Here is an 11704-nt window from a genome sequence, read left to right as displayed (position 1 = left end):
ATCTTGGTCGGTTACTCGGACGAGCAGAAGGGTTATAGGTGCTATAACCCTCGCACCAAACAAGCGCGTGTCAGCCGCGACGTTGTGTTTGACGAGTCCGCGTCCTGGTACCTGCCCCCGACTACGAACCTCGACTCCAATCCGAGCTCTGACGATGACGTCAGCAAGGCCGAGATGCCTCCGGATGAGCCCGAAATGGAGACCCGCGAAGAGAGTCCGATTTCGCTCCGTTTAAGTGGACCGATTGGACGACTGAGTCGGTACGACCAGTCCGATGAAGAGCTGGCGAGTAGTGGAGACTCGGCCGTGCATTCCCCGCGCAGGAGGCCGAGGAGACGGCTTACGCGCAAAGAGAAAGGGAAGAAGAAGGTGTCGGATTCCGGCACGGATAAGAACAAGTCAGACCGACGCGAGTCCGACTCCGAGGAAACTGGTGACGGGTCTTTAAAGGTGAAGACCACGTCGACTGAGAAGGCCTCGACATCGGCTAATGTGAGATTACGCCGATCTACCCGCCATAAGAATCCTGTTTTGCGGTTCGGATACAACGAGTACATGGCGCATCATTATGCGTACATGACCCGTGTAGCGGAAGTGCGTGAGCCGGAGAGCTACGCAGAAGCGGCGAAGGACGCGAATTGGCGCACCGCAATGGAGGAAGAGATGCTCGCATTGGCGGAGAACAAGACCTGGGACCTGGTTGACGCACCGAAGGGTGTGAAGCCGATCGGGTGTAGATGGGTGTACAAAGTCAAGTACAACACCGATGGCTCGGTCAACCGGTACAAGGCTCGGCTAGTGGCAAAGGGCTACACGCAAAAACACGGCATCGACTACGATGAGACGTTTGCGCCGGTAGCGAAAATGACGACCGTCCGTGTTTTGCTCACGGTAGCCGCGGCCAAGGGGTGGCACTTACATCAGATGGATGTAAAGAATGCGTTCCTACAAGGTGACCTTGAGGAACAGGTATACATGGTACAACCCCCCGTATTTCACTTCGGAACGAACTCCTCGGCAGTATGCCGACTGAAGAAGTCCCTTTATGGACTAAAGCAAGCCCCACATGCCTGGAACGCAAAGATCACGCAACAACTGCGTCGGATGGGCTTCGTCACGTCAAAATCGGACTCTTCCCTGTTCATCCGGAAAGGTCGACTCGGACCGGTTAGTATTTTACTCTATGTTGATGACTTGGTCATCACCGGCGCCGACCTAGGTGAAATCGACCGCGTGAAGCTTCAGCTTGCGGCATCGTTCGACATGAAGGATCTGGGGGACCTTCATTACTTCCTCGGGATCGAAGTGATCCGTACCCCCGAAGGCATATTGATCAGCCAACGTCATTACGTGCTGAGTATGCTCTTCAAACTCGGGATGGCCGACTGTAAGTCCGTCTCAACTCCTCTAGACAGAACCATCAAGCTTCGTCCCGATACGGGAAAGTTATGTGACCCGACGAGGTTCCGGCAAATTGTCGGAAGCCTCATATACTTGACCATCACCCGACCCGACCTCAGTTATCCGGTCGGGGTGATCAATCAGTTCATGGCGCGACCTACCGAGGAGCACCTTCAGTGTGCGCAACGCGTACTGCGATACGTAAGTGGCACTAAGGACCGAGGACTGCTATATCGGACTGGTACAGCCGCGCAGTTAGTTGGTTACATCGATGCTGATTGGGCTGGCAACGCCGCCGATCGCCGATCCACGTCTGGATACGCGTTCTCCCTCGGGAGTGCCGCGATCGCGTGGAGCAGTAAGAAGCAGCCGACAGTTGCACTGTCGAGCACCGAAGCTAAGTACCGAGGAGCGGCTGTCGCGACATGCGAAGCCATATGGTTGAAGCAGCTACTTAAGGACCTGCACGTGGAGGTGTCAGATCCGACGACGATCTACTGCGACAACCTCAGCAGCATCCAGCTCGCGAAGAACCCTGTTTTCCACGCACAGACCAAGCACATTGAGGTGCACTACCATTTCGTCCGTGAGCATGTCCTTTCCGGTGAAGTCGAACTTCAGTACGTGCCGATGGATCGGCAGACTGCCGACATCTTCACAAAGCTGCTTCATCTGGACAAGTTGCGGCAATTCTCAGGTGCGCTCGGGTTGCGTCACCTTGACGTGCCGAACTTGAGGGGGAGAACAGTCCAGAACGACCAAGCAAGGCAGTAGGAAAGGAGCGGACACCGCGACACTGAGTCGGTTGACAAGTTCGACATCGGATCGGCTGAAGAAGCCGAGGGCGGACCCGCAGAAAAGTTCGGAAGCAGACAGAAGGGGAGCAGCCGAAGGAGAGAGCCGATGCCAACCACGCATGGGGGAGATGATGCAATCAAGGACGAGAAGACCGAAGACGAGTTGGAGACAGCCAACTCGGACGAGAGAGAAAACCGATCGGAAGTAGTTGAGTCGGTTCGGATGTTTGATTCAGACACGTTGAATCAACCGAGGCCCAAGCAGAGGAAAAGGCAGCAGAAGAAGTGTCGACACCACAATAGCAGAAGAGCTGATAAGGGTCACATGAGCAGACAAGCCGACCGTAAGGGTCGAAGCGCGCAGAGTCGAACAGGTCGAGGAGCGCGAGCAAGGCGTGAAGCCAGGAGGAACCGGAGTTGTGAGCCCGAGGATCCCGAAGAGCCTCGAGTTGAGCTTGAGGGGGAGTGTTGAGAGACAAGCTCAACATCAGCCGGATCGGCTGAAGAAGCCGAGGACCGGATCGGTTGGGACCGATCGGTTAGGCCGAGTGCGTAAACCGAGAGGTCTTTAGGAAAGATATTCCGTGAGGAATATATTTGGGAGTTAGTGTAGGAGCTCTTGATGAGCATTGAAGTACTGTCAGTACTTCGGTCAATACTTCTAGGACTTGTATAAAAGTGTTCACTGAGCACGTCTTATGTATAGACTGAGTATTATTGTTGAATATAGTCCTTGTGTTCTCTCTCTGTCTCTCTCGCGTATACTGCGTAAGCTCAAGCTCTCCATTAAACCTGAGTTTTCTTCCTTTTGTTCGGTCTTCATACTTGCTTCCACACGTTACTTTTTACATGCTGGATTCTGCTTTTGGCCCAGTACTTGGTTGAAATCCTATTGTCAATCGATTAGGCTCTTCCGTTCGTCTTTGTTCTGGCTGGATGCCACTCAAGCCTCTCTCCGGCTCTCGTGGGTATTCCTTCGCCAGTTCCCGACGCTCCTCCTTTCGGGTGTTTCTTTTCTTATTAAAACATCGATGGTTCTTGTATCCCTGTCAGCGTCGATCTTCATAATCCCGTTGTTGATCCTCTCTCCTCCGGTTGTAACTTGGAGAGTGATCGCGATCAGAACGGTCACCATTATAATCCCTGTACCTATCGTACCGGTCCCGGTCATAAGTGTCCCTTTTGTCGTTGTATCGGACATCCTGTACTAGCCGGTAACTCTCGTCTCGATGCCAACGTTCTTCTTCCTCTTCCTGGTCGCTGCAGGTATCAATTTGTCTTACCAGTGCCGCTTGTCGGTTCAGTAAGTTATATTCGCATCGGTCCATTGTGTGCGACCTGGAATAGCATAACATGCACTGTGACCGAGTACGATAGATCTTCATTGCCACCGAGTACATTCTATTGCGGAGTGCCCGGCATTGAAACAAGTCGTACATTGTATAGCTTGCCAAAAACGTAGGTCTTCTTCTGTCGGTAATGCACGCTGGAGTGCCCCCATTGTTAGCCACGAGCTTGTTTTCTCCATCTCCCTGACCCAGTCTATGACCTGGTTGATCATGTTGGTGCGGAAATCAATGATTGCGCACACCGTACACAGGGGTTCCCGGAGTGCTGCTAGGAATATTGCTTTAGCCTCTACTTCTAGTGGTGCCCGACTTAGCTAGTTGTGCATCCGCTGGAACCGGATTACGAATTGCTGAATGGTTTCCGTATGGTGTAGAATAGGCCGACCATCTCTCGTTGATCCACCTCCTTATGGAAGAACTGTAAAAATCTGGTTTTCAAGTCCTCAAACGTAATGATGATGTCGGGAAGGTGCGTCAACCGCCATCGTGCGGTTGGTCCTTCCAAAGTCATGCCGAACTCTGCAATCTTCGATCGTTCTGCTTCGGCAATGTTTAAGCATTGCGACACATGGTTTGCTTCCCATGTTTGTAGAAATGTATACACATGGGTGTCCGCGTCCAGATCATCCCGGTACTTGGGATATTGGAACGGCATATCGTCGTCCGGTGTTGGAACTCGAGCTAGTGGTGACGGAGGTCTCTCCTCCTCTTCTATTGGAGGCAATGTCAGAGGTTTTTCCTCCTCTTTTTTCGGAGGCGATGTCGGAGTTCTGTCCTCCTCTTTGTTTGGCGTCGAAGGTCTTCCCTCCTCCTCCTTTGGAGGCTTGCGTGGCGGTGTCGGAGGTTGATCCGCCTCGTGCCTTCCTGAAGCTTCCAGTTCTATTATCGCCGGTTCTGGTGTCAGTATATTATCTGATTCTTCGTCCTCTGGTCTGTCCGGGATGTTGTGACTGTTGCGGTAATTCGAATGTGCGTTATACTCGTCGTTCGAATCCAATTCAAATGCCGAAAATGGTTCTGAATCGCCTTCTCCCCTGCCAATGCTTGCAAGATGGATTCTGCTTCCTTCAGACTACTTAAACTGCTTCCTTCGTCTGGATGGGAAATTTGTTGCAAACGAAGTGACTCCGCGATCACTCGCCGGATCACCTTTGAAAAGGATCAATCCGCGTGGATTTCTTCTGCTGCCTGGTGGTACACTTCGCGCTTCCTCCATCTTTCGGTGTCAGAGTCGTCTCGCTCGCTCCGTTGTTGGGTCGTTTGTTGGTCTAGTCATCCATGCCCCCCGTTGTTCACTATGCTTGAGCAGGAATCGTGGTCGCCAAAAACTGTGTTACTCCTTGGGGCAGGACTAGCCCTAACACAGGGTGTCCCTCTAGGACACTTCACCAAAGGGGTGGTGCAAGTGGGGTAGGCGTAGACCGTGATACAAATGTATTCCTAATCGGCTACTAACCAGCGTGGTTAATGATCGTAATACACACGTAAGATAGATTCTATTAAGCACAGAACGGTAATTAACTAAAGCTTCAAAGATTAAACAAGATGTAGAACAACACTTTCATTAATTAACCACTCTCTGATTACAATCTAATTGGGTCCTTTTATAGGTCATCGGCTCTATGTTAGGAACCGGTGCCAATCGGCAACCGGCCGCGAACCGGTCCGGATCCGGAGATTCCGGGTCCGTCCGTTCGCTTCTCAAAATATAATAATTATAGATGACAACTCCTGGTTCTAAAATAATTATCCCTTTCCCATTCTGGACTTTATCCGGCTTTTAAGTCTTTGTTGGTCAACAGATTGTTCGGTTGTCGTGAGGAACTTCTTCCACGGCTATTCGATCAATCGGTCGAACCTTGTACTACATAAGCGTTGTTGTCTGAATCGTTGGCAAACGATTTTCTCCGAGCTGCTTCAGTTAGAATTGCACTCGTGATTGAGGAGTACTTGATGGCAGTTGCCGACACATTGCACATGGTTGTAACGAAAGTTTCCCATGAAGGAGGGAGACTACTCATGAGCAGCATTGCTTTTAGTTCATCCTCGATAATTTTGGGAGCTTAAGCTTTCGTACTTGTTCAGGTGTGCGTGGACTGAGTCAGACTCTTTCATTCGAAGGTTATAAAGGCGCCGAATCAGGTATATCTTGGTGGCGGCGACCTTCTTTTTGTAAGTGTCTGAATGTGTCTTCCATAGTTGGAAGGCAGTCGAACACGATTGCACCGTGAAGTACACAAACTCCGATAGGTGCATCCGAATGGTGGCTCGAACGATTTTGTCGAGCTTTTCCGATTCAAGCGGTTTGTATCCTTCTAGAGGGTCTTCATTCTCAATGGGGTCAATTTGCCCCTTGACTATTAAATAGTCCTACATCTGCTCCTTCCAAAAGTTGAAGTACGATCCGTCGAACTTCCTTAGACTCATCTCTGATGAGCCAGATGTTGATGTCATATGTGTTGGTTTAATAGACTTTGTCTGGAGTTAGCTACGAACTGTGGTGGAGTGTAGCAGCCAGACTCACTCGATGTTGTTCTAACTGGAGTTGGACACAAGTCGTGTCGGTTTTGAATATAGATGAATCCTGTTCGGAGTGACTACAATCAACTGACTTAGTCAAATTGAACCCGGATTTGATTGTTCGATTTTAAATGTCGATTTTTCCAAGATTTCTCAACACTAATTATGTGCGATTCACCAGGCCGATCATCCTGTTTCATGTAACTGCAACGATGAGAGGGACGGATCCAACTGGTCCTCCCGAGTGTCGTTCAACTGAATGAAACACAAATTGGGGTTGTTTCTCTTTGTCAGATGTGATTTCAAGAGGAGTTGCCAATTGAGGTCTTCAAGGTGTACAGGAGAAGAGTTGTCGATGGAGGTCAAATAGATGGCGGCAGTGGAATCAAACAAACATCGCTTTGATACCATATGTTGGGTACACCGTCATCTAATGCGGAACAAGATCAACACACTTCTAGGATAAGATCGTAAATGGATGCAAGTTCATAGTTTTGATGGCATCGAAGACAGAAAAGAAACCAACTAGTACGCAAGAGAGAGAGAGAGAGAGAGAGAGAGAGAGAGAGAGACAATTAGGCACAATGTCAAGAGTGTATTACAACTTAACGCAACCAACACCTAACTAGGTTATAAAGTCAGTTTATATACTGACTGGCTTAGGACAACTGCCCTTCTCACTATTTACATAAATAGCCTAAGCCTAGTATGTACAAAAGGAGATAATGTGAATACGTCCATTAGAAGCCCGTATTCAACACCGGCTGGAGGTTTCGAATGTCGAATGAAACCATTTGCCAAATTCTCATCTATGTTGGCTCGAAGGACTTCTAGCTCGGTTGGTGACAAGTTGTACATCGGTCCCCATGGTGGCTCTTTTCCTAGTTGTAAATCAATGGGACAATCATACGGTTGGTGGTGAGGAAGCGTATTGCCTTGTACCTTACCAAACACGTCGGCATAATGACGATACTTCTCTGGAAGTTAATCTGTGGATTCCTCTCTAGTGGTGTTGGAAGGTTTTACTGATACTATGATGACAAACATTGCTTCCTTGCGTCCTTCCTCACGCAATTGATGTAGCGAAATAGTTGCAATCCTATGAGTAGGTCCTTGGGTTTGTCGATACCGGACTTCTCTTGTTCTTCGATCTATGTCTGGGTTATGTAATTCGAACTATGGTAACCCCAAGACAATTGGGTGATCTGGACTACTAATTATATTAAATGATACTACACACACCAAATTATCTAGGACAATTTGAATTGGCTCTGACTCTTCTAAGATATTTCCGGAAGCAATGGGCCGACCATCAATAACTACTACAGATATTGGGCCAAGAAAGTTTTCTTAGGGATATCTGATGAGCTTGGGTAAAATTCCTATCCATGAAGCAAGAGTTGGCTCCGGAATCTAAGAGTGCTAAGACATGTACTAGAGGAGTACTTTTAGTACTAACCATTACTTGAGCTAAGAACACATTGCTAACTTGCTTAGATGGAATGGAACCACTAATGGGTTGCACAGATCTAGGGTTGTCCAACCAAACGGTTCCTATTTTGGCTGGACTTAGTTGTTTACCTCTTCTTCTAATTGACTAAGGACTTCAAATTTGTTAGATAGAGTTGGGCTATTAGTACTATTAGAATGATCAGAAATTTCTAATGAAATAAACTCGGGTTTAGTACAACCTACTACTTGATTTACCTATCTTCTTGGCCTATGTGGATAGTTTATTGCAATGTGCTCAGCGTCATTGCTTTTCTTCTTCCGACAATGGACCACGACGACGTGTGGTGTCGATTTCCATCAGTGTTGGAGTATTTTCCGAAGATGCATTGTATGACTCCCTTGCAAATGGTTTTTTTGCGACTGAGGCGTATGTGGGCTCCGACCTGGTCCTTGGCATTTGTAATTAGCGTTCCGAACATCGCTCGAAAAGCTGGTTATCGCATCTTATCGCTCGACTGATTGCCTCTATGAACAATTTTGGTTCTTCGGGGAAAGTCATGAGTAAGTCTTTGACATCATTTCGTAGGCCGTTATCGAAATTGTTCCATTAATGTTTGATCATCCCAGGGGATATCGGAGGCAAGTAGACAGAAATATGCAGCATATGCGGAGGCTGGATGATCACCTTGACGTAATTATCAGATTTTGTTGATTGCAGTCTTTATGTTATCAGTATCTCCAAAACAAGCTTTAAACTCGCTTATAAACTCCTCCAAATTATTTAGTAATGGAGATTCCTTTTCTAACAACGGACCGAACCATGCCAAAGCTGAGCCACTTAGCAATGTGCCTACTAGACCCACTCCTAATGCATCGGTAGGATATCGGGAAGGATGCATTTGAATGACTAATCATACCTAATTAAGGAATCCCGTGAACTGTGATTGTGTTCCATCGAATTTCATAGGAAGACTGATCTTGGATTCTTTATGAATCCCTTGCGTACTTGGTCCTTGTTATTGCAATGCTACAATGGTTGCATCAAGTTGTTGCACGTGTAACGCTAGTTCCCCATGTTGTTGTTGCATTTGCTGCTTTTCTAAGGAGATTTGTTGAAGATCCCCCAACAGCCGTTGATTTTCTTGTTCCAATGCGAGAAACTTCTCTTTCAAGCATTGCAACTCTGAGAAAACGGATTGATATTCTTGAGAGCTAATAGTTGCCATAGTATTAGAGAATGGAGGGATAAGTAAGAAGATAGAAGGAAGGAAAAATCAGTTCAAATTGTCATGAATAGTACTAAAACAGAGAGGGAAGTAGTACTAAAAGATGAGGATTAGTACTAAGAGGGGTGTAGAACTCTTAGGAGAAGGGGGGAGAGAGAGAGAGAGAGAGAGAGAGAACGATGATAACAATATATATATATATATATATTATATGAAGAGAATATATAGGCATAGTTGTTAAAAAACGCGTATTCTATGTTTAGAGTACGTTTTAGAATACTCTGAAGTATTCTACATTTTAGAACTACCGTTTTTTAAAATTTGACGTATTCTACATATTCTAAAAATTTGACGTATTCTACATATTTAACAAGTATTTATCATTTCAAAACATATTTCCTTATTTTTGAAAAAAAAAACTTTGAATTTTAAGAAGTATTTAACGTATTTTACAAGTATTCTACACGTATTCTAAGTATTTAACGTATTTAACATACTTTATCTATTGTGTGAGGAGAGAGAAAGTAGAAACCGTAGCCATTAAAAGTCCCTATCTCATTGTGAGAGATTTGGGACCAATTCTTATTGATAAATAATTTTTAGGTCATTTGGGCATGTTCACACACGGCCAATGACCAAAAGTTATAAAGCTAATGTAAATGCCTACAACCCCCCAAATTAAGGCCAAAAATATAGTAAAGATATGTCTAGATAGCTCTCGAAGGGAGCTTTCACATTGAAGGGTCAAAATATACAAAAAGGGAGAGTCCTTCGGGCCTTTATCTCCTTTAAGTTAAATAACTCTCACCATCCCTATACATAGCGAACGTTGTGCCTTGGGTAGACACTTTGTGAGATCATCTAGAGGATTCTATGGAGTATTCACCTTGATCAATGTGATTAGGCCATCCTCTAGACTTCTCCGATGAAGTGGTATCTCACATCAATATGCTTTGTGCAAGCATGAAACATTGCATTCTTTGCCAAACATATGGCACTCTGGCTATCACATCGAAGAACAGATGCTTTTTCAGGCATCCCAAACTCATTGCACAAGCGGGCTAACAAATGGCTTCTCTGGAAGTCTCTGCTGCTGACATATATTCAGCCATTGTAGGAGATAGTGCATTTACCTTTGGTTCCTTTCAAATATCTCAAGATAGTTTTGATTGCCTCCCAATGAGATCTACCAGGATTAGCCATATATATTGATGATGTGGAGAAAACCATGGATCAGATAAATGAACAAACAGAGACCGTGAAGCAAATTCAGGAGGCATTGGCAACACCTATTGGTGTTGTTGCAGACTTTGATGAGGTCATGCAAATGAGTATGATGACTTTTCTTGTTTTCTTTGTTTGCAAGGACTAAATGTTAGTACTACAGAAAATGAGTGGGAAAAAATCTTAAATTAGAAAGTTCCAATTTCTACATAAATAAAGGAAGTTTCGATTGGTTAACTGCCACGTGAATCCCTAAATTTAAGATTAATGTAGAAGTAGCTTGAGAGAAAGTATTTCGACTGCGACATGAGACAAGTGTGAGGCAAAGTCTTCTTAACAGATTTATAATAAAGAAAAAATAAAAAATGAAAGCTACTAAAAGTTTAGTGAGAAATGGCTTTAAGAAGTATATTTGTATGAAATTAGGATGAACTGGAGGCTGAGTTGGAAGACTTAAGAGGGCGCAAACCTAGAGGAGCAATTACTTCAGCCAGCAATTAGTGCTCCCACACTGCCTTCAGTTCCCTCTAGAATTCCTCAAAGGCCTAACAAACCCACTGAAGAGGAAGAACTTGCAGCATTACAAGCAGAAATGGCATTGTGAACATGGAGAAATCTTTTTGGAATACTCTATAGAAGGATAAAAGAGAATTATAATACTCAAATGGGTAAGTTTATATATTGGTTATCCTGTATTCTGTACTGGTATTAAAAACACTCCATTCACCTATGTTCGTCGTGTTGGGCGTGATGCATATTTGACATCACATGTTCAAAGTTTCTGGTGTTGGCAGCTGTTAATATCACAGAAGTGTTCATACTTTGCTGGAATTCTATCTCCCTAGTCACATATTTTCAAAAAGGGGCAGAATTTGTGGCTGTTAATATCACAGAAGTGTTCATACTTTGCTGGAATTCTATCTCCATAGTCACATATTTTCAAAAAGGGGCAGAATTTGTGAATTTGGTGTGAACAGCACCAACATATGTATGAACCTTATTTAAAATTGTAGAACCTGGCATGACAAATGTTTTATGATATTTATTGTACTGCATATGTTTTGAGTATCATGATTGAAGTGTTGTATTGCATATGTTTAATGAAGTGCATGTATATATATATGAACAAAGAAACAAATATCGTCGATGAGAAGTTTAACCAAATGTTTCAAGTAGAAAAATGTATGAAGCAAGTTTCCATGATCTAAATGGTGCAAGATCCCATATATGTGTTACTTTGAATAAGCTCTGAATTGTCAAAGACATAAATGATGGGAGTCCTCCATTCTGCTAGCGTTGAGAAACAATTTTTCAACTTACAAACCATACAATGCACTACAGAAAACATGCTTTGTGTATATTTGTGGTGCTCGAATATGAATATTGTCAGTAGGTAGTGATGGGAGAGAATTAGTGATTACGATGAAAAACATGAAAAGTATACTAAAGATAAATAAGTTCTGTGGTAAGATGATTAATACATGAGAAATTAGACAATCGGTTTTAAACGCATCTTTATCGTTGTGTTTCTCAATGATTTTTTCTTTGTTATAAACTTCTGAGCTAACAGACCTTGTTGGGTTTGTTCTCATTCACTATGGAATATTAAGCCTATCATCTGTGATTTGTTTATTTCTGTTGAATTATTGTTACTGTTTTATAAAGAAGATGGAGGGCTTGACATAAGACTGCCACAAAAACAAAACCACAAACACATGTTAATGGACGAAAACAC

The sequence above is a fragment of the Azolla caroliniana genome, unplaced genomic scaffold (assembly GCF_043228905.1).
Source record: "Azolla caroliniana isolate FFs.n. ecotype wild unplaced genomic scaffold, voAzoCaro1.0.p SCAF_2, whole genome shotgun sequence".
In the NCBI taxonomy this organism is placed as follows: domain Eukaryota; kingdom Viridiplantae; phylum Streptophyta; class Polypodiopsida; order Salviniales; family Salviniaceae; genus Azolla; species Azolla caroliniana.
Note: the sequence above shows the minus strand (reverse complement) of the source record.